Below are 27,385 nucleotides of genomic sequence, written 5' to 3'. Positions count from 1 at the left end.
TGTGATGGCTACCATCTATAGAGCTGTAAACCATACCACAGCTACTGTGAGAAAACGTTCAGACATTGTATAGATGCATAGACCAATGTAATGAATGTTCTGTTAAATAACGCAACAATTGCATACATCTTTAGATCAATGCAGTGATTTCCATTTAAAGAAATTCGTAACTAGTTTAAGAGAACCCTCTTTTTCTTTTTCAATGTCAGTTGTTTTTGATTTTCCCTCAATTATTTTGCTAACAGGTGAGAGCAACCGTACAATATATTGGCTAATAAGTCATCCTTGGATGCCAGTCCGCAAGACTCGGTGGGGTTATTGATTTCTGTATGGCTGAAATCAGTAATTGTAATATTTGCATAGCTCCTAAAAGCAACTTAGATTCTTTATTAGTGGCGGCTCCTCCGCTATAGTGAGGGAGCGTCGCCCCACTGCTTACAAGCAGTGCGAGAAGAGAAAACATAAAATGATAACATTCAGTTATTATCATTCTATGTGTTTTGTGTTGCATTGCCGGCGGGCGGGTGGGGTTGCTCTGCTCTTGGAGCAGGGCAGAGGAGGGGTTTGCCCACTCCTAAGTGCGCAATGACTGTTTGGTCGGCTCTCTTGGTCTGGCCCAAACAAGTCATGCGCACTTTCCCAGTTCTCCATGCAAGCTGCATTACAGCCTGCGTGGAGAACAAGCCAAGGCTCCCATTCCCTGGTTGAGCATCAAACCAGGACGCTCACTCCCAATCACAACGTCGCATTGCAGCATTGTGATTGATCAGGGGAGCCTACCAATCACAACGCTGCAATGCAGCGTTGTGATTGGTCATTGCGGCCTGGCTGTGCTTCCTGATTCCTGAGGTGTGAGGCAGAGACGTGGGAACCGGCGGGAAGGTAAGTTAATAAAAAAAAAGAAATTGTTATGGGAATCCTTACGTGACCCCTCCATGACCGCCCACGACCACCCCCGCACACCCGCCCACCACCCTGGAGCCATGCCAGCCGCCCCTGTTCTTAATGCTGGAATTTCTTGATATTATTATCCCAAAAATGTACGGTCATTATTTCCATTGGAGCTTGGCCTCTAGAAAAGTCACTGTGCTATTAAAGATTAGAACTTTTGAATATTGGGAGCTCCATTGAAATCAATGGAGAGCTCCGGGCTTCTAATGGCCGGTAGGAGCCTGAAGCTCCAGCATTCCAATGCTTGTTCACAGCTGTTGCTGTGAACATAAAGCCTCATGTGCTCGGTGAGTCCTTTGTTTTACAAATTAGAACAGTCTGCCCTCTAGGGGCTCAATGTTGTAATAGTCTTAGAGCCCTCCATAGTGGGCTCTACCAGTCATTAAAGGCCCGCTCCCTTGTTAAAGGCCCTTGCCTTCCGATCGGGCCTTTAACACTGGAACGGGCCTTTAATGACCAGTAGAGACCGCTAAGGCTATGTTATCACCCCAATAATAACTAAACTAAAGAGGGCCCCTGAAAATAGAATGACGGGGAGAGGAGGGCAGGGGAAATCACTAATACAAACAACAGGCCTCCCCCTATTCAATTCTTAGTAGGTAATACATCCAAAAATAATTAAAGGCCTCATTATACCACAGAAGTTTTTTTCATTTTGATTTATTTTATAAGAACAATACTATAGAATAACAAATATATAAAATTCAATTTAAACAATTTCTACAATTTCCGCTTAAGAATATCGAAGAAGCAAACCCTTCAAAGAGCAAAGATATAAACAATACAGAAAATCAAACCTCACAACACACGACTAAACAAAACATACAGATAGACAATACATAAAAGAGAAAACACAAGGGTACTTCAAGTGTATAATGATCAGAAGGATTATACTGAAGTTTCAACAATAAACATAGGTCTATACATAACCAAGAAAGTCCTTCATATCAATTATTTAACATAGAGAGCACCGACGCGCGATTCGGAGCGAACCTATAGTCCACCAGTTCCTTCGTCAGGGCGCAGAAAATAAGGATCATCGAGTGGTCACAAGTCACATCCAGGAATTCTTCTAGATGGTTTATATACAAAATGCGAGGTGAAGGGGTTCCTTTGTAACACAGTATATAACCATAAACAATCTGTGGACAATAATGAGGCACAAAAACATATATATAAAAGTTAAAAACAAGACCAGAATAAGTCTATTGGAGCTTAACCACAACCAAAGAAACACCAAAGTAGTGAGATCAGTATAGACCGGTCACTTAAATTCCCAGATGGAGTGTGAGAATAAGAATTTATATAATATATAGGAGTGCCTGAGTGTAGAAGTAGCAAGGTAAAAGCAAGATGTAGAGAGGGGATAAAAGATGTACAGATAAATGTAAATAAACTTAAATGATTTCAAGGTATGCATACTAAAAAATAATAATGTGAATAAGATTAAAAAAATAGAGAAAATAAACGAGACCAATCCTATGTGAGTACCTACCTATTGCATGTCAGGCATATAGACGCCAACAAATGGAAGGGATTCAGTATAAAGGTGGAGATATCAGGAAGAGTAGACCCACAACAGGGTGATACACTGCAGATGTAAAAACAAATAGATATAAGGCTTATAACAATGGGAAGTATATATGGTGTAGCTGTCTAGTTACCGAACTTACTCTGCTACTGTGAGTCAAAAATATACAGTGGTCTCCAAAAATGAAGTATGGGATGAATGATCCTCAGCTAAAGATATGGACGAGCCCTAATGAACAACAAGACAAAATAAATATGGACTCATTCTTACTTTATATCTCGAAAGAAAAAATCTAATACTAGGTACTGCTTACTTGATAACAGTATACTTATTGTGTGCACTGCATTAACCCCTTCGCTGCGGCGGGAATTCCGCCGCAGCGCTGGGGGGGTGGGGGGGGCAGCGCAGTGGCGCTGTGCTCATGACGGAGCCACTCCGTCATGAGCCACGGTTGAGCTGTGCTCATGACGGAGTGGTTCCGTCATGACTCCGCCCACGGCGCTAATCGCCCGCACAGACGGGGAATTAGCGCCGCACAGGCGGAGCGGTCGCCAACGGCCGCGGCATGACGGAACCACTCCGTCATGAGCACACGGCAACCGTGGCTCATGACGGAATGGCTCCGTCATGAGCAGGGGAGGGGTTAAATCCTCAGCTGCTTCATATTCTAGCATAGGAGAAATGCCGTGGACCCAAGTAAGGGATGGAGGCTGAGGACAAACAAAAACAACAAATAATTGAGAGCATTAACTAAAAAAACTGAATCAGTATCGCCTAGGCTATGTCTCCTGGGTCACCGCTAGCGCTTACCTGATAAGAGTAGATAAAGTCCCGCGCGATAAGGTCCAAGGCCTGTCAAAGTATCCGACATGGCCGCACCGCATCTGCGGTTATAAATACAGGGCGAAATTGGAAACACCTGTGTTACGTACGCACGTAGGGTAGAGGAAAAACTGGTGCGCGCATAGATAGGCGCCATCTTAGGTGGAAACATATATCTATCGTAGCGGGGAGAAAAAGATGAAAAAGACAGGGGGACAGATTCGCATAGTGCCTGCTATTTAAAATAAATGAATGGGATGAGAGAGAGAATGTGATACAGTCTAAGAGGGATAATGAGTCAGAATGAATGTATGGGCAGTCTGGGGATATAATGAAAATAGAAGACAGACAATCGCTAACAAAATATGCAGTATATCTAGGAGGGATGTTAAACTGATTCTCAATAGTGTTTGTAGTCAAATATGACAAAACCTAGAAAGGCAAATCATAAATCTGGAGAAAAATAAATTAATATGTGAAAATACATGTATGGTATAAAAATAAGCCATACTCGTGGAAAAAAGTTACAAAAAATATAGCCTCTAAATACATGTTAAGTAAAGAGATATATCAAATGTAAATATAATGCAAATGTAATGCTGATGCTCAGCAAGCGACTACAGAATAATAAAGAGCCCTCAACAAGTAATATATGTACAACAACATATGTTGGATGCCCATTAAGGAAGATAAACAGCCAAGAATGGAATAATTATAATAGGGCATTTTGCCAGGGGCAGTATTCATTGAGCCCTGTTACCGTGGTTTGGAGGGTATAAATCCAGAAAACTTCTCTTTTACCCCTAAGGCCATTAATATTGTTGTCTGTGGGGTTATGGACTTTTTCTAAAATAGTCCATTTTAACTCAGTGTCAGAGTGTTGGAAATCCAGCCAGTGTTGTACGAGAGGAGCCCCTTTACGTTTATTTTTGTCGCTGATTTGTGCTCACTGAAACGGGTTCTGAATTCTCTGCCCGTTTCACCTACATATCCCTTATTGCAAGGGCACAAAATTAAATAGATCACATTAGCAGATCTGCAGTTGGTCATTTCTTTAAGTTGGAATTTATACTTGTCCCATAGTAGTTCCGATGATACCATGGCTGTGCTACAAGCATGACAATTACCGCATTTGTGGTTGCCCATCACTGGAGTGTTGCCCAATATGGATCTCTGGTTAAAGGGTTTAACATCATCTATTTTGGTTTTAACCAGGATGTTACGTAGATTTCTATTCCTATGGAAAGCAAACAGAGGTCTGGGCAGCGGGTTAGACTGTTGTCCAGAATTTAATATGTGCCATTGTAAACAAATGACTTGGCGTAGTTTGTTATTAAGGGTAGAATGTCTAGTGACACAAATGAGTTTGTTTTTGTCTTTGATGAACAAGGCATCCCTATTGTAGTACTTCACCCTTTTGTAGGAATCCTTCACAAGCCTGTGGGGGTATCCTCGACTAAGCAGTTTATTGCGGCGGTCCTCCGCATGGCTCTCAAAGAGTCTGAGATTGGTACAATTTCTCCGTAGTCTTAAAAATTGACTGAATGGAATACTATCTTTTTGACTCCGGGGATGGAAACTTTGATACTGCAGTAAGGTGTTCCTGGCCGTGGGTTTCGAGTACAGGGAGACCTCAATGATTCCTTCAACCACCTGTATCCAAATATCTAAGAATTCAATCTTATGTTTACTGGTGTTGGGGCTAAATTTAAGGTTGGGATCACATAAGTTTAGCCATAAAGTAAATTCAACTAACTGTTCTTCTGGTCCGCTCCATATGAATAAAATATCATCAATGAAGCAATGCCAGTGGAGTATATTTTCAGCAAAAGGTACAACCTCATTGAAAGCAAAGCGGGTTCCAAACTGTCCCATATAGATAATTTCTACATTTGGGGCACAGGCGGCACCCTTGCTCACACCTTGAATTTGTTTAAAGATGGATTTATTGAATTCAAAATAATTATCTTGGAGTACAATGCTTAAACATTCAAGAATGAATAGTTTGTCGTCAGTACTGTTATTGGCTTCCAGGGTTTGTTTGACTGCTTGTAGGGCACCATTTTGGGGGGTGTTGGTATATAGTGCCCATTATATCCATAGATACCAAAATATCAGTGTGACAGTTGAACGGAAGTCCTTCAATGGTACTAACAAGGTGGCCCGTATCTTTTATGTATCCCCGAAGTCCACTGGCCAAGAGTTGAAGAAGCTTGTCCACATATTTGGACAAAGGTTCTATAATAGATCCTATAGTTGAAACCATTGGTCTAAAAGGTGGTTGCGTAGTGCTTTTGTGCATTTTAGGAACCCCATATAATATAGGGATGTTAGAATATGGTCGATTCAGATAATCAAACTCATGTTGGCAAATGGAGCTTCTATCCAGAGCTCCTTGAGTGATACACAAAATATCTTCTTTGATCCTTTTGCTGGGGTATGAATTGACCCTTAGATAATGTTCAGGTACACTGAGCATATTTTCAATTTGTTGTTTATAGTCAGAACTATTAAGTGCTACAATGCCCCCACCTTTGTCACAAGGTTTGATGGTAATGGCCTTATTGGTAGAGAGGTTTTTGAGAGGCATGTATTGGTCATAATTAAGATTGTATGTGGGTTTAGGAACAAACTTCATCATATCGTTAATTTTAGATGTAACGATTCTTTCAAAAATGGCAACCTCAGGTCCAATTTCATCAAGCGTGGGGGTAAAAAGGGAATCTGGACGAAATCCCGACCTATTGATAATATGTGGTGGACTATGGTTTTCAAAAAATGTGTTAAGTCGAATTTTCCCAAAGATTGACTGAAGATCTCGCTGGAACTCAAATTTATTGAGTCCCGTGCTGGGAACAAAAGATAGTCCTCGTGATAGTAGGACGAGAGCCTGTTTGTCTAAGGAGGTGTTAGATAGGTTGAAAATAGGTATTAGGTCACTAGGAGCAGAGGTATCCATTCCCGCCAGTATTGGTTTCTCCGAGTCTGAAGAAAATGTTGCTGGTTCTCTGGGTATGAATATTGATGTTCCTGGTGTTGGTACTGGCCTCTCGCTTGGTTCCTGAATCTTGTTCGTGGTGTGCCCTGTCTGTTTCCTAAAAAACGATTCCTCTATTGAAGTTTTCATAGGGGGGTCTCCTGTAATTAGGATTTCTAGATGGGCCAGCTCCTACTTCACCATCAGAGTCAGAAGACTCAGAAAAAGTGAGAATTTTCTTATTATAGATTATCACCCCAACCACGAGACATTCATCTCTAAATCCTGCCACAATTTAGGAAATTGTGGGTACCAGAAACTAATCAAAAGATGCATTCCCTGCTCTGCAAGTTAATGCCCTGATTGGGGGCGGGATTCCCAAATGTTTTTGAGCGTCTGTGTTTTACTCAGCTATACAATAACTGTCCTTTGTGAGCACAAATGCATCATGGAAAGGCAGAAGGCCGGTTTCAAACTACTGGGCCATCTTTCAACACAGAGGCGCTGGCAGCTCTTTTAAGGAGAGGGCTTGGATATTTCCTACGACCAGGCGCCACCTGTCGGGGTTCTCGGGAAAAGCTAGTACCCCTGTGCCCTCCCTTCTACCACTAAGAGCATTTCCCAATGACCTTTCATTTGACACAAAATCAGTGCACCTCCAAATGGATTGCTTTGCCCTTCTTCCGATGTCTATAATATGGTAAAAGGATGAAGGAATGTTTTCTTGTGTTGGATCAATGCACATTTTGCGCGTGCACTATCCATATTACAGTAGGCCAGATCAGCCCTGGTGAACACAGAACAAGGGCACAAATATTGCCTCTGGTAGTTTTTCCTTAAAAAAGCAAAGATGCATATCATCAAGAAACGGCGTTAAGATTATCGCCGCTTAAGCGGCAATTAAAGCGGCGATAATGGGCTTGATAATATGCCCTTGAAAATTCCCATAGAAGCCCATGTTCTGGTGTCAACGTGGGCTTCTATGGGAATTCTCTGCGGCATATTATCAAGCCCATTATCGCCGCTTTAGCAGCAGTTTTCAGCCGCTAAAGCGGCGATAATTTTAACACCGTGCTTGATAATATGCCCCAAAGTATGCACTTAACTTGTCAACATGTGTTAGGGAATCAGACCATTTATTATTTTTTGAGACATTTTAATTTGAGGAAATTCTTCCCTGGGGCACTCAGTGAGCAATAGCATGGCCTTTTCATAACTAACTAGTAATCATGTTAGACAAAATCTAGTTCTGTGCCGGAAGCAGCGCCAAGACGCCCTAGGGCATTCGAGCGCTATACAAAAATCTCAAATCAAATCAATAGTGCGGCTGTAATCCGAAAATATGTGCAATTGGAATGCAGACCGTGAGTATACCGAGTAAAAAGACATTTCTTATTTTTGTATTTACATTTAGGTGTCACCAAGCCGCCTCTCTCCTCCCCTCATTTCCGTCTCTCATCCTCCTGCGCGCTTTGAGGCAGCCTTTAGGGCGACATAAAGCGCTTTACAAGCAACCAACACGACGCAGGAACGTTTCTGCACATCCAGGTCACTTGGGATTACATGGTCGGTTGGAACCTAAGCTTTTCATTACATTGTCTTCGGGAAAGACCATAAAAATGTTATCATAAAGTTAAAGAGATCCTACTGAATATGTGATCACCTGATGAATGTGCCCTAATCTCCCCACAGGAGCAGCCTTAGTCAGAGAAGATTATCAGGCTAAAACCTTACATAAAGCGCCAAATGCCATAAAAGCAATCCGCCACTAATCCTCAGGAATCCCCTTCTGCGTTAGTACCCTTCAGATTTTTTTACAGCCAATCTCGAAATTTCTAGAAAGTCTGTGGGAGGAACATTTCAGAGGGCCAGATGGCGCGAAAACGTCAACTGCCACGCAAGTTTATATTGTGTTAAACGTTAAAGCAGGGAGTGGTCACGACGTGAATTGAGATCAGACCCGGAACTCGTGCAGAGCTCATGCAAAAAATAATTAATACAGCCTTTAGGGGAGTTCAGGTGGGCCTCTGATTGGCTGGATTTGATTCATTGATGACAGGGGCGCTCCTCCATAATAACGGAGGAGCCCCGCCGTCCTGCTAAAAGATGAAAAATAAAATGATAATAAAGGCATTTTATTATAATTTTATTTTTACTTGGTCCTCGTCTGTCTGCACGAGTCTTCAGCGGGGCGGGGCCAGGCAATCCTCTCCTGACAGACATGGCTGGGGGAGGAGTGGTGGGCACTTTTTATTGCGCATGTCAGTTTGGCCAGCAGTCTTAGGACGGCCAAACCGTCAAGTGCACTTAGGTTTCTCCAATCCAACTGTGGTGTACAGCTGAGTTGGAGAAACGCCACAGGCTCCCAGGCACTGTCTGAGCGGCAAACCACGCTGCTCAGACCAATCACCGGCACTTCTCTCATGCTCGGAATTGTATTCCCAGCATGAGACTGCTGGGTTGGAGAAACAACACATGCTCCAAGGCACTGTCTGAGCGGCAAACCCCACCGCTCAGACCAATTACCGGCTCTTCTCTCAGGCTGGGATGGCATTCCCAGCATAAAAGAAGCATCTGGATTGGCATCTGGGAGCCTATGCAGTGTGCAGCTGGAGTCAAGGATCGGGAGAGAGGGGCAAGGCAGCGGCCATTGGAACGGTAGGTAAGTGCAATTGAACTTTATTTTTGTATTTCTTTTTTTTTGTGTTCCTTCCACCCCCATTCACCAACAAGCAATGCGAGCAGCCGCCACTGATTGACGGTATAGCATCCAAAGGGTGGGAAATTTAAACTTTGTGTTATCCAATGACATGAGAGTTGGGGAAGGGGAGATGCTCGAGATGAGTGGGTCAGAGAGTCAAGCGCAGTAGGCAGGTGGGATTGAGAGAGCAACTGTAGCTTTTTAGAAATTGGAAGTTCTTCACATTTGGAACCTGCTCAATTTCTACAAATCTGGACTGTTTGCCTGAGAGTATGAATGCTGACCAGGCCTCGAGATAATTCTGTTGCAAACGTGCTTTCTTTTGGTACTATTTGACACTTATATATGGTGGGGGTGGTGGAAGTTGACTGATTTATGAAAAAACACAATGAGTGTAGAAGATGCATCTTGGTGAACGCGTGGTTGGATGCAGGCACACAGAATCATGATCTGTGTCTCCCGGGGCTTCAGCAGTCGCGGGTCTTCAGGGAAGATGATACATACAGGTAGCAGTTCTGCGTCAGACTGAGCACAAGGGAAGGTATTGTTCAGCAGATGCATTGATCCCGGCGTCCTGGAGTGTGCGGGGATCACTGTATCCCAATTACGGCTGTCCTTTACTACCCAAATAGGGGCGAGGGAGCATTTTTGTTGCTTCCATTGGTGTCTGGAGTCCACTTACTACACCACAGATCTGGACTTCCTGCAATGGCTGGTTGATAGTGTCAAAATGGTCCAAAAATGTTCATAGGCAAAACCCTCCTTTTACCCAATCAGTTGAAAGTAAATTATAGGGGAATATGGTAGCTAATCTTAGCAGGTGGCTAAGCATACATCCGCACGAGACTCAGACTTGGACTGGCCTTTCAGGCACTGTGACGCACTGGACCTGCCAGATGAGGCCACTTAAAACGCTGTTTTTAGGTCGAGCTTCCCAGATGGCGTAAGCTGTCTGTTTGGAAAAGACCTGTTGTGGACTTACCAATAACTTACAGTGGGTTTACTGACCGCCCATTGCTTACCGTTAGTTGGATTTATTGTGCATGTCATTTACTTACTTCTCATTCGATGGTTTTCCATGTCCATCTTGTGTTTACCCATTTCCTGGGTATAGCTGCTTTATCATCCTTTGGCTGACTGGTATCCCTCCATTGCTCACTTTTAGGAAAGTATTTTTTTCTTTTTGCTTAAGCAGTCCACCATAAGAGTGTATGCGTTCCCAGCTCTCTCCCTGATGTGGTTCTTTCCCCCAATATCTGCCTCAGCACTCTGTTGCTGTCTCCCTCATGTTGCAAGCTCTGTATTGTGTACTTCTCCAAGTCAAACTCCCCAATGCTCCTCATGTTGCCTTCTCTACCTCATGTCTCTTTCCCTTGTGTACTGCTTTTTCCCACCCCTCCTCCACTTCCCATTGCTTTCCCCACACCACTCCCCCATGTCCACCATACCCGGCCCCCTGTTATTGTTTTTTAAATAGTTTACTTTTAAATATTTTTGGGAGGTAGAGGACCAGGTAGCAAAGTGATACTTGCTCCACTGCCTTAAAAAAGAAGCTTTCACCGTACTTCTCTTCTCTTTTGTTTTTCTTTACAGATCCATCCATTTGTTTTGCTTTTAATCTCTTGGAAATACTGCACAGCATCTTGCTGATGCTGTACAGCATCACCAAAAGGCATCAACAAAGCCAACTGCTTCCAAAACTGACACCTATTAGCTTTGCCAATGCTTGATCTTAACTCCGTCACGATCCATGGGACAAAAAAAACAAAAACACAGCTTACACACTGGCCCTTTCAAGCCGACTCACCTGGCTGTGCCAGAGTGACAAAGTACCCAAGAGGCCAGTCCAGCATTGCATGTGCATGTTTGTGAAGGACACATTTGCATGGCCAGTTTGGCCTTTCAGATTTTGATGGTGGTACAATGTGGACCACTGAATTATATACGAGTCATGCTTTTGCTGTGCATTATATTAAAATGTAGGCCTCTGGGAGCAAACAGTACCATGGCACAAAGTGCGCACCTCTCCTGGTAATAAACGGGCCTGATGTATGACATTTCCATTCCATTCCAGTGGTCGCAAGTTGCACACTGACTTTTTGTGAATGGAAAAATATTTTGGGACTCACTATGATTCGATGCGACCACAGGGATGGTGGTCTGCTAGAGTCAGCAGACCACCATATTTGTGATTGCATTCAAATAAAGTAAACTTTTTATAAGTTCCAAACAAACAGGTCAAAATCTCAATCATAGTGGGGCACATCTGACCTACCTCATGAATATTAATGAGGTAGGTCACAAATTGCGACTCACTACAATTGGAGGTCATCACAGTAATGGTGGCGACTGAGGCCAGTAAAACACCATGTCTCTGATTATTTTTCAATAAAGTAAACTTTTCTAGGAAAGAGGGTTGTGCTTGTTTAAGAGTTGGCAATGGTCCAGTTGTTCACTGCCTACTGTTAAACAAATGTGTGTGTTTTTTGTTTAGATTCGCAAAGGGGAAGGGGTCCCAAGGAAAACTCAATTTTAAATGCATTGCCACTTCCTTTGAAGTGTTGGTAAAATATCAATGTTTTGCAACTGGATTTCAGTTGCAAAACATTGATACATTAGATAGCAATTCTGTATTTGTAGGGATGCCTGCAACACGCCCCTTTCAGATATCAAATCGTTATTCATTTGCAATCACATTTAAGGGGTTGACAAAACCCCTAGAAAGGGATTAGTACATATGAAAAAGTATTTTAACGGTTGCAAATGCTAAATTTGTGTGTTTGCAACCTTTAACATGCTTAGCACATTTGGCCTTTTATGAAGCAAATAGACCTAACCCTCGTGCTGCTTTCAAAGCTTCATATAAGGTTAACAAATACTTATCATGTTTAGAGACTGTCTCTAAAGCTACAGCACTCGGCCCTAGTGGTATTGTTAAGATCCATCTGAAGCTATAACAACCAACACTACTGTGTACACTAGCATCTTCATTTGCGGTGAGTGGCAAACTATGCTCCGTCAGCAGAGTTTACGGAGTTTTGCCCACTCCGCGCTCCGCTGGGAACGCGGAGTTCGGGCAAAAACTCAGACTCCGTGGCGTAGCGGAGTTTGCCCCTGCCGGCCACGCCCAAGTCATGAAAGCACCACATACCTGGTCTGGCATCTCCACTCTCCGCCATACCCGGGCTGCTCCCCTTCCGCGTCGTGGTCTCATTCTCGCAGTCCTCGCCGGTCGCAAACCCCCACGTTGTATGTCTTGCAAGGACTGCGCATGCACTCGCGCATGTGCAGTCCTATCAAGATGTACAACGTAGGGATTTGCAACCGGTGAGGACGGGGAGGAGGAAACCACGGCAAGGAGGAGAGCAGCCCAGACATGGCGGAGAGCGGAGATGCCAGACCAGGTAAGTGCTGCTTGTGCAGAATGATTTCTGGAGCGGAGCGCAACTGAGTTTTCAGGCAACTCTGTGAAAGTGGCACTCCGCCAACGCCACCCACCCTTAATCTTCATATGAGGTTACACCACTCACACTTATGGTGGACACAAGACTTCACCTGTTACAACTCTGATCCTCGAGATGTACACCAGAATCTATGTAAGGCTACTACACCCCAGCGCTAGTGATGTGCACAAAACTCAACTGGAGGCTACAACCCCAGGCATTGTGATTGCCGGAGACTCTAGCTGATGCTACAAAACCCGCACTCATGGTGTACACAAGACTCCATCTGAAGCTACAACACTCAGTCCTAGTGGTGTACACAAGACTGTATCTGAGCTTACAACTCCCATCCTCATGAATCTCCAGAATCAGTAAACAAACTAACTTGGTATTCTACAATAATGAGTGTTTATTGTGTGCCAATCTAATTTAAATCATATAATTTAGCACTGTCACCATATGTTTGAATAAATCACAGATTACGAGTCTTATGGGCAACCGTAGACCCCTTGTCCTGTGCGCTGCCCCCCTGCGCTGCTGCCTAGCTTGATGAGGAAGGACTTTGCCCCTAGGCTCGTGTCCTCCTGTTCGGTCCTCACTGTCAGGTGACCGCTTGCTGACACATTCCTTCTAACCCCAGTCTATTTTACCCTCTAGTGCGGTAAAAGACTTTTGTTTTTATGGTGACTTGGTGACTTTTACTTTATTTCTGTTGTTAGTTCCTGCTTTGTTGTAGTACTTTACCGCCCCCGTCCGCTCCTGCCATTTTCACGCTTCCTGCCCTCCTGCCTCCCAGACAGCCCGGCCCACCTCCCAGGACTACTTACGGAGGCTGCTGTGCTGTCGCGCGACCTCTGCACCAAAGGCAAGCCTGTCTGCGCCTGGACCACGCCCAGTGCCAGAAACACTGGCCCCCCACATTCCAATAGATACTCCGCCACAGATCTGTTTCCTGGACCCCGGGCATAATAACAACTGCTGGCTTGCATTGCCTCACTCCACAGCAGGTTCTTTCTCCTGTGTCCGTGACTGGTTCACTGCCACATTAGGGCCTACTTTCATCACAGCAACTAGCACCACGCTACCCCCACCAGCCGCGATGCCCGGAAAAACTCACCTGCCTCCTGATCAATGGCAGTTCACTCTCCAAATATGCCACAGAAGTCTTCGACACCATCTCACCCTCGCCCCTTACATGACCTTTATCACAGAGACCTGGCTTACCCCTGCATCCGCCCCAGTAATTTCCACAGCAACACCCATCGGCCACAAGATGAAACACCGTGCCAACAGACAAGCAGGCGGCATCGCCATCATACACAAAGAATCGATTGTCTGCACCACCACCAACACGACAAGACCCCGGCGATCATGGAACACATGAATTTCCAGCTCTGCACTGACGACAAAACCATTAAAGGTACCATCGTCTACAGCGCCCCAGGATCACGAACCGGCCTCAGTGATGCCATCACTGAATTCATCAGCCTGCCATTGAATCCAAACACTTCATATTCCTGGGAGACCTCAACTTGTACCTGGATGACCCCACCGACACCAACTCAGCCGACCTCCTGGAGTAATTGGCCTCAAGCAACTAGTCACAGACCCCACGCACAAAGCAGGACACACACTGGACCCAATCTTCATGTCCAGTGACCGAATCGGGTGCAGCTACACCACGGAACTCACTTGGTCAGACCATGCCATCGTACACTTTACTATGGCCGGACCTCCTTGCACCACCCGACTGCCACAGCACTCCCTTCCGCAGCTGGACCAAGGGCACTCAGCACCAATGGACCGATGCCCTCAGTATCTCTCAGCCCGACATCTCCACCAACCTGAATCAAGTTGTACAGAACTTCAATGCCTGGATCACTCTCGCCACCAAACAGGTCATTCCCACCAAACTGGCCAGAGTGACCAGATCAACCAAACAAGACAGCTTGTACACCCTTCAACTTAGCATATCAAAACGCAGACACAAACAACTGGAAAGAAAGTGGTGAACCAGCAGAAACAACATGGACTGAACCACCTTCAAGTCAGTCCTCAACAACTACCACCTCCAGCTCAAAGCCGTGAAAAAGAAGTCCCTGACATACCTGATCAAGACAAGCACCAACCAAGCCAAGGAACTCTTCACCATCATCAGAGTGTTCTGCCCATCAGGTCAGCCACCGGAAATGCGATTCCTTCCTCACAGGAGCTCTGCAACGCCCTCGCCGACCACTTCCACAGCATGATAGCAATCGTCTACAGAAACTTCGATCCGCAACCCACCAACGTCCTCAGCATCATTCAATCAATCAATCAATCAATCAATCAATCAATCAATCAATCAGGGGAATTGTAAGCGCACTACTCACCCGTGAGGCTCTCAAGGCGCGGGGGAGCAGCAGTTCCATTCAGAAGAAGAGCCAGGTTTTGTGAGCCTTCCTGAAAGATTTCAGGGAGGGGCGCGTCTGATGTAGATCGGGAGCTCGATCCAGGTCTTTGCCGCGACATAGACAAAGACCTGGCTTTGCAGATCTTTCTGTTCTGGCTCTGCAGATGTGCAGGGTTTCAGCAAGGGCGAGGTTGGCGGAGGGGAGGTTTCTTTTGGGTACGTGGAAGGTGATTCTCTCATTGAGGTATTGGGGTCCTGTGTTTTGTAGACATTTGTAGGCGTGGGTGAATATCTTGCACGTGACTCTTTTCTCGATGGGGAGCAGGTGGAGTTTCCGTAGGTGTTGGCTGATGTGTTCGTGTCGGGGGAAGCCGAGGACGCGTCTGGCTGTGGTGTTCTGTATCATCTGGAGCTTGAGGAGTAGGGACTTGTAGATGCTGGCGTAGAGGGCGTTTCCATGGTGCAGTCTGTTTGTTATGAGTACATGGGTGACCCATACACTCATAACATGCCCACGGGAAAACTGGTTTGGCCACTGGTTTCCCCTTTCTGTTCCCACCGCCAGCTGGTCTACCAGAACAAAATGGTAGCCCTACATGAGTGTGATCATATTTCCCCTCCAATGGCGGGTTTTCCTTTGAAGCTTGCCTTTTGGGCCAACACCCTGTGTTGCTTTCTGTGAGAGGAAGGTAACACCTTCCTCTGTAGCAGGCTACTATTGTTCCTGAGCCTGGGAGTCATTCATATCACTCCCCAGGAGGGCAGAAGGCCGTCTAGTGGCCAGGTCCTGTGCAGGGCCACTGGACAAGTGCGGTAACAGAGGCAACTTTCTAAAAGTTGCCTTCCTTAAAAGTGACACTAAATTTGACTTGGGCATCAAGTCGGGTTTATTGCCAATATTAGTCTGATACCTTAAAGTGCCCATTTTAGTTGTCCTATTCAGACTGAGAAGTTAGCCAGCAACTCTGTGTTAACGAATGGGGCTATTAACCTTTCCACAGCAAAAATGGCAATTTGGAAGTTTTGCTGTTTAGGACATAATAAAAGTCTATGTCCTACTTAATAATATTCAGCTCCCTGCCGTAGGGCTCCATAGGCCTTCCTTAGGGGAGACTTATATATATTGTTTGGGGAAGTGGGGACTTTGCCATTGGTTTACATGGCAAAGTCTAAGTAGCAGTTTTAAAACCTCCAGACTGAAGTGGCAGGCTTGGAACCATTTTGTACTTTGTCACACACAGGGTGGCACAATCAGTGCTGCAGCTTTTGGGTGACATTATGTCTTACATGACCTAGGTACACTTGGTACCAAAAATCGTGGACTTAAACGTAAGTCAGCCTATGCCAATAAGAGATTGACAATTTAGCACACATTTTGTAATGGATTAGAACACTGGCACTGAGATCTGGTTAGAGGCCTCAGTCCACTCTCAAAGTCGGAAAACCAGCAGCATCACTCTAAAACTTTGGGGGTGATCATGCAAAAAGAGGCATTTCCTTACAATACTTAATACAAATTATGGGGCATATTTATCAAGGGTTTGCACCAGCTTTGCGTCACGTAGTGTGACGCAAGGTCAATGCAAACAATAAGCCATATTTAAAAAATGACTCATCTACACAAATGCATCGTTTTTAAGGATTGCATGGCGCAAAAGCTGCATTGAATCCAGGTGTGTCATGCAGGAGTTATTGTTGTATTTAACCAGTTTAGTACTGTGTCACACATTGTGTATAATCGCAGTGCAATGCTAGAAATGTGCCAGAATTGTGGCGCATTGGCAACCCAGGGGTAGGAAATGACACAGTTGCTGAAGTACATATTCCTCACTATCACAGAACACTTTGGCAAGCTCAACTACGCCATGGAGGAAGTTATACTGCAACTGGAGGTAGCTCAGAGATAACCACGTAGGCAGCGAAGGAGGAAGGAACAACATTTCAGTGCCGACTCTTATCCCTCCTTGACTTTAGGGAGCAGGAGGTCATGCAGTTTTACAAATTGAAGAGGGAGTCCATCTTAGAATAACTGGAGAAGAAAGAGACAAGTCTTAAAACAGCAACTACAAGGACCCATGCCATTCCAGCATATGTCAAATGTATGTCTGTGCTACACATCTTGGCCTCTGAATCACCCCAAACTACGTCAGCATGATTGGAAGGCATATCACAGGGAAAATGATCTGCCTTTCTCCCATCTGTATTGAGGGCCATAATAAAACTGACTGCACAGTACCTACTCTTCCTCAAGACCAACCAAAAGCATGGAATACCAAGCAAGGGTTCTGCAATATTGCAGGATTACACCATGCACTTGGTGCCATAAATTGCACACATGTGCAATTTGTGCCCCCCTGCAGCCACTGCACATTTCTACAGAACCCACAAACATAATTATTCCATAAATGTCCAGGAAATGGTGGACCATCAGGGACTCCTCATAAACCTTCTTGCAAAATACCCTGGAAGTGCCCATGATGCCTGCATTTTACACCACACTATCATAAATGAGCGGTTCGAGAATGGCATATATGGGAATGGCCTACTAATTGATAAAAAGAAAGCAGAATTACCAATCCTTTGTGTAATTTGAAGTAAAAGCCTGAATAAACATCTGTGTTTGGATCACGTGTGATGTGCTCCTAGTTGTAGTATATCACTCAAACATGTAGCCAATGCTGTCCAATTGTGTGATTACCTCACAGGTTTAGGAAGGGGCGGATGAAAATATACATAGTGCTAGGTGCTGTAACCTGGCATATAGTGTGTGCTGGCAGAATCACATGTAGCATAATTGCATTGACAACAAATGACAAAACATGTGCCTCTCAAATTTATTGAAGTTGAGATTAAAGGAACAATCTTAAAAATATGTGTGATTTATGTGTGTGCAATGGTGTATCAAAGTGGGTTCTGGACCTGACCCCCTTTTCAGGGTCATCCCCAATCCTTTTGACTTCTTCCACCTATTTTTCTGACCTTCTTTTTGCTGGCTTTAGGACTCTTGGCAATTTATCACTGCTAACCAGTGCTAAAGTGCATGTGCTCTTTCTTCTAAACATGATATGATTGCTTTACGCCTGTTTGGCATGTTTGATTTGCTTGTAAGTCCAGCGTAAAGTAGTAAGCCCTATACCCATGGACTTTAAATTAAATGCTACTAGCGGGCTTGCAGCACTGCCTGTGCCTCCCACATATGTAGCCTTTCAAACCTGTATCAGGCTTGCCACTGTAGGCCCTGCACGTGCAGTTTACTGCCACTTCATCTTGGCATTTAAACCTATTTGCCAAGCCTTAAACTCCCCTTATCCTACACCTAGGTCACCCTTAATGTAAATCCTAAGTAGCCCTATGTGCATGGTGCTGTGTAAGTAAAAGGTAGGACATGTGTCTTTATGTGTGGCATGTCCTAATAGTGACAAACAGCCTATTTCATTTTTCACTGCCGTGAGACCTACTCCTCTTATAGACTAGCACTGTGAATTCCCTGATATATACTTAAGTGGTAATTCCTGATCTGAAAGTAGTAGCGTTACCATGTTTTGTATGTTTAGAATGGTAGTGAGAAATCCTACTTACTGGTGTAAGTGGATTTTACATTACTATTTTAGAAATGGCACTTTTTGAAAGCATTTCTCTGTGCCTCTGACTCTTTGGGGATATATTAACAAGAGAAGTGGCTTAACGCCACGCTCTGCCACTTACAAGAATACGGTGCAGCCCTGTGCTGGCGCTAATTTAGCTGCCTAGCGTCAATACTGCAGGCGTGTCTGCCTTGCAGGGGAATGATTGTTTATGTGCAGGAAGGTATTAATTCCACCACATAAACAATCAGTATAGGCGCTTGTAACTTCTGTGTGTGCTGCTTAATGCACACATAGAAACTGCAAAATGTCCTTTTTTTCAATGATTGTTTATATGCAGGAAGGAACACCTTCCTGCACATAAACAATCAATGGCGTTTTGCTGTTTCTTTTTGTGCTGCACAACACAGCACACATGGAAACCGCAAAAATAAGAAGAAATAAAGCATTTCGCCTGTTTAAGACCAGGTTTTCACTGGTCTTAATTTTAATGCTGCCTCCTATGTACGCCACCCCTTGTAAATAGGGGGCAGTGTCAAAATCAATGGGTGTTGCGGTGGAACGCCCACCACAACACCCATTGCCCTCCCCTTTCATACTAAGTGTAGCGTGAAAGAGTGCCGTATTTACAAGGCAGCGCTAAGCCATGCTAAGTGGCTTAGCGCTGCCTTGTAAATAAAGGTGAAGCCCCTATCGCCACCAGAACATCTGAAAAAGTGATGCGGTGGTGGCGAAAGGGGCGTGTAAATCTGCCCCTTTGTGCTTTGCAGCTTGACTCCAATCTACGTCTGGACTGGGGGGCAGCTACACTTGGTGCATAATTTCCAGACAGCCACAACACAGGAAGGGCTGGGTGTGACAGGGATTACATCTGCATTCATCTGCATACTGATGGTCTTCCTGGGCTGGGAGAGGGAGAGGGCATTCACACTTTACATTTGTTTAGGTTGTGTCCTGCCCTAACACAAAGGGCTGATTTACCCACTACTGATGTCTGGAGTCAGGGCTGGGTTGATAGAGATTGTTGCGCACGTCTAAAGGTTCCCTTTAAGGTTCCCCTTGAAGAAAGACATTTATGAATATTAGTACAGGGCCTCTGACCCCATGATTTCAGACACTGCATGGGACTTGTAACCAGACGCTGCTGGCTCTACATGCTGCACCAGAGGACTGCTGTACTGCCAGGAGTGACTGCCATTAGGACAACCTGCTTTGTTGTGATGGCCGGCTTCCCGTGGGGCTGCTGGAGGGACTGCCACTTTGCCAAGGACCTTTATATGCTGGCCTACTTGCCTGACGCTCCCTGTGTGCCCCCCAAAGTGTTCTACAAGGAACCCAGCGCATGGTGAGCACTGTTTAGTGCTCCTTGCTTACCCTACAGAGCGCTGTTGGAGCGCTTCATTTTTGTCCCAAAACTTAAGTCAAGAGGAAATCCTCACACCAGCATGTGGTGAAGCCCTGCTACCTCCACTTCTGGTGGTCTCAAACCAGGATGTAGTGAAGCACTGCTACTTGCTCCAGTGGAAGCAGCTTGCATATTACTGTAAGCGTGGCCCTCTTCAGTGAGGGGACTGTGACATACGGCGCCTGAGGGAAAAGTGATGTCAACGGGCACCATCTTTCCACAGGAGGATACTGCCGCGGGCCATTTAAAAACCCCCAGTGGGGCCCCTTCTACAGGGAAGCCACTGTGCTGGGTGAGGATCTCTCCTGTTGCATCCTTCTATTCCTACTGATGCTTTTGTTCAAGATAGAGCAGGTCCCCTGCAGCGTGAGGGCCACTCCCATTACATGGGGAGTACAGTAGGTGAGTCAGGCCCCGGGGAAGTTGGACAGCCATTCCGCGCTTCCTTCATGGGCGGTCTGGCCCATCTTGACAAGAAAGGCTGCACTTGCAGGTAACTACACAGGTAATCCTGCATGCGGGTGATCAGGAGGGCTTCCAGCACTGCATTTTACTCTGTGTGGTGGTTTTTAATGCCCCCCTTGGGCCATACGTTGGGGCACTGGTGCTTTGGTTGTGTGCTACATTATGTGGTAAAACCTCGACAGAGGACCCCGATTGCCCTAAGAAGCCGGCCACATTTCAGAAAGCCTACAAATCACCATATCACAACGAGTAGGCGCAGAAGTGCTCCTGCCCCCGACTCTTTGCTTATAGACACACTGTTTTCCTTTAGGTCCACAAGGATTTGCCGTAACCCTATTGGTAGGAGCGCAAATACCCTGGGCCTTATGTTTTTCGCGTTATATGGATGATTCATATGTTGTTTCTAAACCAGTTTACCTTGCCTACAAAGGATTTTTTTACCTATCGTGATATTGGGTGATTTATGTGTTTTCCTTAAACCTAACTGCTGCATATCATTCACTGATGTTATAATGTATGTAGTTTTGATTCTTGCATTGTACTATCTCAGGATTTGCATAGTGTGCACAGTACTTATGATTTTTTTCATTTTGGTTTTATGTTACGTTCAATAAACTATCTATGTTTTTATATAATCCTGGTTGGAGTCTCTTTTGTGTTGTATTGATTGTGTTTCTGTGTGAGTGTGCTTCACAAACGCTTTAAACATTGCCTTTGATGACAAGCCTGACTGCTCTGCGCCAAGCTCCCAGAGAGTGAGCACAGATTATCTTTGGTGCTTAACTTACTTGCCTTGACTAGAGAAGTGCTTGGCTTGGTGTATACCCTAGCCAACCAGAAACCCAATTTCTAACATATATGTTAATTCCCTTGATTTAAAAATGTAGGCAAAATCTTCACTTTCCAAGTATCTGTTTCACACATGGCAGAATATCGGTTGGCTTATGAATCTCTTAGGGCCACATATGTGAAAGGACCAATAAATATCAATGGCTGTCATGAACGGAGAGTGTTGGATTTAGTAATGTAACAAATATGTACTGCAGATACATAAGTCACACTAAAAGAGCAAATGACAGGTGTAAACCAGCCATTACAACACACAAAGTCAAATAATACACTTTTATAATAAGGTACAATGACATTCTCCATCAATGTAATAAATGTTTACATACATGCCACAAGTTGCATACATTTGCTGCATCCCATTTAATCAAAGTAATCGTCACACAATGATTAAATAGGCCAGTACAGAATTCATACACTAGGAAAAAACTTAGGTCACATGATGATGAAGGAAAGGTATCACAGTGTAATTACCACATGCAAATCTACATACTTATGAGCAAGAAATGGTGTAAGAATCTAGGCCTATGAGTACTGATTCATAAACATTGAAATTTCACATGCATACATTTTCTGACAGAAACTTGACAGTACAGGTCTGTTGGACCAAGTCAGTCTTTCAGACATAGTTAGGTCTCATACAGAAAAAAGCCTCATTTCTATGACTATGTCAGACTAAGTTTACCCAGACAATTTGTCATGACAAAAACAATACCTGAAGGATGATTATTCCAAAGTGTAATATCCATGTCATATGTCAGACAATATGTATGTGTTTATGTAACATTAGCATGTGGTAATGTTGCTATATTAGTCCAGCAAAACTTTAACTACCAAATGTAGCTGCAATGTGTGGATGCCTTGTGACACACAAGGAAAGAGAGAGTGATACCAAGTGGCAGATGTATCAAACGGTCACACAAAGCAGCACACCTGGCATAAATGCTGTATTGCATTATATTAAGCAAGCACTCATGGGTCAAGTAATGCCAAGCAACCCTTTCCCCAATTGAGGGTCACTATTTACCAATAACCTTCACTGATGAATGTTTTGGAACGTCATTGTAATGGTATACTTAATATCTTGCTGTTTTGGATCACTCGGTGAATCTAACACGGCACACTGTTAGACAAACTACGCCTATGGCTAGATTCACATTACATATCACCATCCATACGGCATACAGTATATGGTATCTCTGTGAGGCAAGGCTAGTGTGGATGTACCAAGTCCCACATTTATTATTATTACACCCAGCACAGCAAGTCACCTTGCTGCGCCAGAGTGGAAGGGCAGGAATGCATTGTCTTTAACCTTTACGGTGCATTCCTGTCCTTTCCTAGTGCAGGGACACTTTAGTGTGCCTAGTGCCAATGGTTGCATCCTGCTGTCATGGTATTAGGGGGCCTGTGATGATGATGGGCAGCAGTTTTTACAACATCACATGCCTGAAGCATAATTCTTATGAACGTAAGATCTCAAGCCAGCAACGAGGAAGCCCAGATGCCTCCATAACACAATGAGAGACGACCCCTTGGTGACGCTGTAACTAAAGATTAATATCAGTAAAACTTTATTGTTCTCCTAAAGTCAATCCGCTATAACAACACTGCTGCCAGTTCAACTAACCAAGAAAAGGAATCTATACAAGAAGCGTTACAATATTTCTAAAGCGAAGAAGCCGTACGGCCAAACACCATATCAGGCTAATAATGAAGACAGCACTCATAATACTTTACTGTTTTCCCCGTTCTCAAAAAAATATTGCCATAGTTACACTGACGCCAAAACTCCCGCAGTACAATGACGAGAGCCCAATCATCTCCCGAGCAACAGCAACGCGATGACGTAGCTACGTCACGCACCTCGCAAAATCATTCAAACGAACCCATCCCGGAAGCGCGGAAAGCTCCACAGTGGCGAGGACGCGAAGACTACGAAGAGCAGGATAAAGAATTTCAAGCCTTCTCCTTTTGAAAAATCGTAAGTTTTTACTGGCAACAGAAGAAATCTTTAAACTAACCCCACGGCGGTGTATTAAACGGTGAATATGAAGAACTGAACCCCCAGCCCACACCGTGGCATAATAACGTTAAATGCAGTATCTAGGACAGTATCAGGAGACGCCTAACACGCTGTGTGTATACAACATAAACCACAATTCCCCTTCTTTTAGAACACGGGTGGCGGAGTATGTAAATAAAGAAACAGAGGAACTTACTAATGTCAGAACAATATCTAAATTATGCCCTCCCTTTTCTAGAAAACCTCAAAAGGCTTTGGAACCCATTAAAATAATACAAGGAAAACCAGCAAAGACTCAAACAGCCATATTCCATCAAATTGGAACACAGCCGGGTAGGTGCTCATTTGCAACAAAGCAACTGAATATAAACCATACTACTTTTTTGGTAACGAAGCACTAATTCAGATATACATACAACATTACAGGTCAGAAAACTTTACCGGTTCGAGCCACACAGGCACAACAATGATATAGGTACGTAACTTTGACTCTGTTTTATCAGATCTATCACAGCATTCCAGACTGCACATTATAAATAAGGTCCACCGTTATTATTTTTACAGGAGACCAGTAAAGAAAGATGTCCACATTCCAGTAAAGCAAGCCCTGAAGAAGACCTTGCCAAGATTTTGTAGGTCCACATACAAAGGTCGAAACGCGTAGGCTATAAAAATTAGACTAGCAGAGATCCAGAACAAACAGGGATAACGTAAATAGTATTTTTTCTTCCCCAAAGAAAAGGAATCCAATAAATTCAAGGTTCCCCCGTGTAGGAACACTGCAATGATTGTTTCTGACTCTGCTTAGGACCAACAAAAGTCAACTGTTTCGAGGAACAATTAGTTTAAGGTCCCAAAGGTGCAAAATATTGGACATTTTCATATAGAATTTGAAAAACTAATGGTGGAGAATTTAGCTACATAACGTCATATTATTTGTTTTTTGTATATGTTTTTGTAAAAAATGTAAATATTATGTACAGGATATATGTGTGAATACTGTAAAGAACAAAGGAGTCTATTGTTGTAGAGTTTACTCTGCTTGCGAAAAATTGTGAAAAAAAAGTAAAAAGATATTGGTATTCTCAGTCAATAAAAAGGACTGATGATCAAATACAGTTTTGATTTATGGGTTCAGAGGCAAACATACGTTCATAATAGTTAATTGATTCTGGCCTCTGTTACCCTTATCGAATCAATCCCCTATTTTCATATTCCCTGAAGCATAATTCTGGCATGTGAGGTATCTCTGACCTTTCACCTCCAGCCAGGTCAGCCCTGCAAGGTGACTAGCTGCATTCCATGTTGTGACAATGTATACATGTGTGTGTAGGGGTGTTGAAAAGTGCAGTTACTCTGAATTGTCATATGGCTTAGTTTTGAAACTGAACTGTGTGCAGTTCCACTATTTAAAATGCAAATTTAAAATTGTCTTGCAGGTGGACATGTGCCTTTCCCCCGGGGAGAAGTTGACAGCTTCTGGGATCCTGATGCGGCAAGTCAGTGTAATGAGTACATGGTTGTAGCTCTGTGACATCTGTATAATAGTTGTAACAGTGTGATGTGAATGGGGGGGGTATCCATCACACGGCAAGAAATGACATTCAGTGATCAAACAAAACAGCATGTGTCCACAGATTCATTTTGAATTGAGGAGGAGGCCTGTCAATGTGAATGTAGTGCCAAAATAGGTGTGGGCAAATATTCCTGCAGATCCACACTTAAAATAGCGGAAACTCATACCTGTTCCTGTACCTGTGTGTCAGATCTAACTCAATTTGAAAAGACATTGATTACAGTTTCATCAGGGTAGACATAACATTGTAATCATTGCACAACTGATAGATGCTGGGACTGTGGCACCTACATCCCAAGTGCAATCAACCCATGATAGGTAAAACTGACATCTCAGCATGCGTTTCCACAGGGGGGTGAGTAATTTGTATGAAGTCTGGACATTTCATCAGTATAAACATTTACCTGAGGTATGGCTGTTGTAATCCCACCTTAGGGGTGACTGAGCCTCCCTCAGAGGTGTCCAAGTTTTATCTCCTTTAAAATGCAGTGACAATTGCCTTGGCATTAAGGGCAGCACACCAATCCATCTTGGCCTTCTGGGGCACAGACAAGGTGCTGTCTCGACAAAATTGGCTGCACCAAATCTGGCATTTATTAGGGATGCAGAGGCTCCCATCGACACTCACGTAACAAGGGGACACATTCAGGGAGATCTTGCAGCCAGTCATTACATTCCTCTCCCAGGAATTCATGGCACTGACCTGCCCTAGGTATCTAAAATTGCTTCGCCTGACCGAGCCAACAGAGTAAGTTCATTCGGGTCCACATCAGGGAGCTAGGTACGTTACGACCTCTGTTGAAATAGTAGTTTGAATGGGCAGCCGGGGAGGGGTTTTTATGGCGGGGTTTAGGGGGTGTTTATTCAAAGTTACTGAGGAGATGGTTGTGGCTTAATGTTGACGCCGCACCGACGGAATGTATAGTATGCTTCATATGCTCATTGTTGGAACAATAAAAACTAATTTAAACATAAAATGGAGTGACACAAGACCAATTACACTGATGAACTGGAGGCTGCAGGGATGTAGGGCAGCTACTCTATCGATTCAAGGTGTTGTTCAGATCATAAGCTCTCAGCCTGTCTGATGAACATTGTGAGGGTCGATGTCCACATAGCAGGGTTCCTGTTCTGTGGTTTACAGATGTGAATTGTATGTCAGCCTGCACATCACAGTCATATGTCTGTGGAGCACAGTATGCCAATTTCATTGTAGTAAAACCTATGCAGCTCCAGAAGGCCTCACTGTGTAGATACGTTGTCACTGTCATCAGTGTGGCCAGCAGAACAAATGCACTAGAATTCCCATGGATTGGAACATCGATACCAGCCTTATGGCCAGTATAGCCCCTATGTGGCATCTCTGTAAAGCATTTACACAGTGCAAGGTGGAAAGCCAACCTGCTGCACTGTGTAAAAGTGAAAATGCAGGCCTGCACAGTGATTTCATGATACAGCGCGTAACTGTGCTTTTACAATGGTGGACTCATTTCGCCTGCCTTGAACCAATGCAGGCAGTCTTGAATCATATGGCAATGGGCCCTGTATTGTAGGAAACATAGCTCTTGGCCAGGTGAGTGTTGGAAAGAAAAATGTTTTCGGTCGATTTCCCCATGCATTGTACGATTTAAATTAGCATTTGCAGCATAATTTTGTATTCAGCCGTCATTTTGTACCATGACCGAAACTAAGCCTCTGTCTCATTCTGTTTGCCTCAACAGGAAGCAGCCTCTATGTTTTTTTTTATTTCTCCATGGTTGAGCTTCGCTGCACTAATGAATAAATAGTCTGTTTTGTCATTACGTACCTTTCTCGTTAGAATAGGCCTGCTCCCACCCTTAGAGAGGTGGGCACGGGCAGAGTAACCTTGAAACAGAGATAGCATGTACCCGGTCTCAGGATTGCAGCTCATCCTTCTGTGTCTCCTTTGTTCACCAGATACTAACTGGAAAATTCCAGTCTTGGCGTGTCCTTAGGGGTACTGGAAATGTATAATATGTATTACCATGTTGAGGGGGTCAGTCCCTCAGCAGCAATCCAAGGAGGCTGGTCAGACTGGACTCCACTCGAGTGTATGACTAATAAATTACTTTAGTTTGTATTCTCAGCGGTCTGACCGACTCTTCATTTGTTTGGACGGCTGAGTGGTGGTCGTGTGTGACCCTGGTGGCCTGATTCGGGTCACTTCTTTCAGTTGGCGCCCGAACAGGGACTCCATAGGGTGTGGCCCTTCCTCGCCCACATGTGAGGAGGTCAGAGTTGGGTCGGACGGGCGGACTGGGGATCCCTGCACGAGAGAGTATGGTACTCGCAGCTGCCCCATGTGTCTGAACAGGCGGTGCCTCGCCCAGTGGTCATCCCGGCTGGGGTCCTGAACTGCGAAACCCATGAATCTGACCGTTCGGTCTGAAGAGTCGTCAGGGGAGAATAAATTTGTTTGGGCTGTGTGCACCAGGTGAGTTTGCTTTGGTTCTTTGTGAATATAGCGTCATTTTGGTTTGTGTTTGGTACGGTCTGAGGATCGTTTTTGGACAAGCGATTGAATTTGTTTGAGTTCTTTGTGAACATGATACCACTTTGATTTGTATTTGATGAGGTCTGAGAACAGATTTCAGTAAGATATTTGCAAATATCTGCTCGGCATCAATAGTGAACCTGCTTTCGTT

This window comes from Triturus cristatus, chromosome 3_1 (genome assembly GCF_964204655.1).
Source record: "Triturus cristatus chromosome 3_1, aTriCri1.1, whole genome shotgun sequence".
Classification (NCBI taxonomy): Eukaryota; Metazoa; Chordata; class Amphibia; order Caudata; family Salamandridae; genus Triturus; species Triturus cristatus.
The sequence above is the reverse complement of the archived record's forward strand: the minus strand, read 5'-3'. Positions refer to the sequence as shown.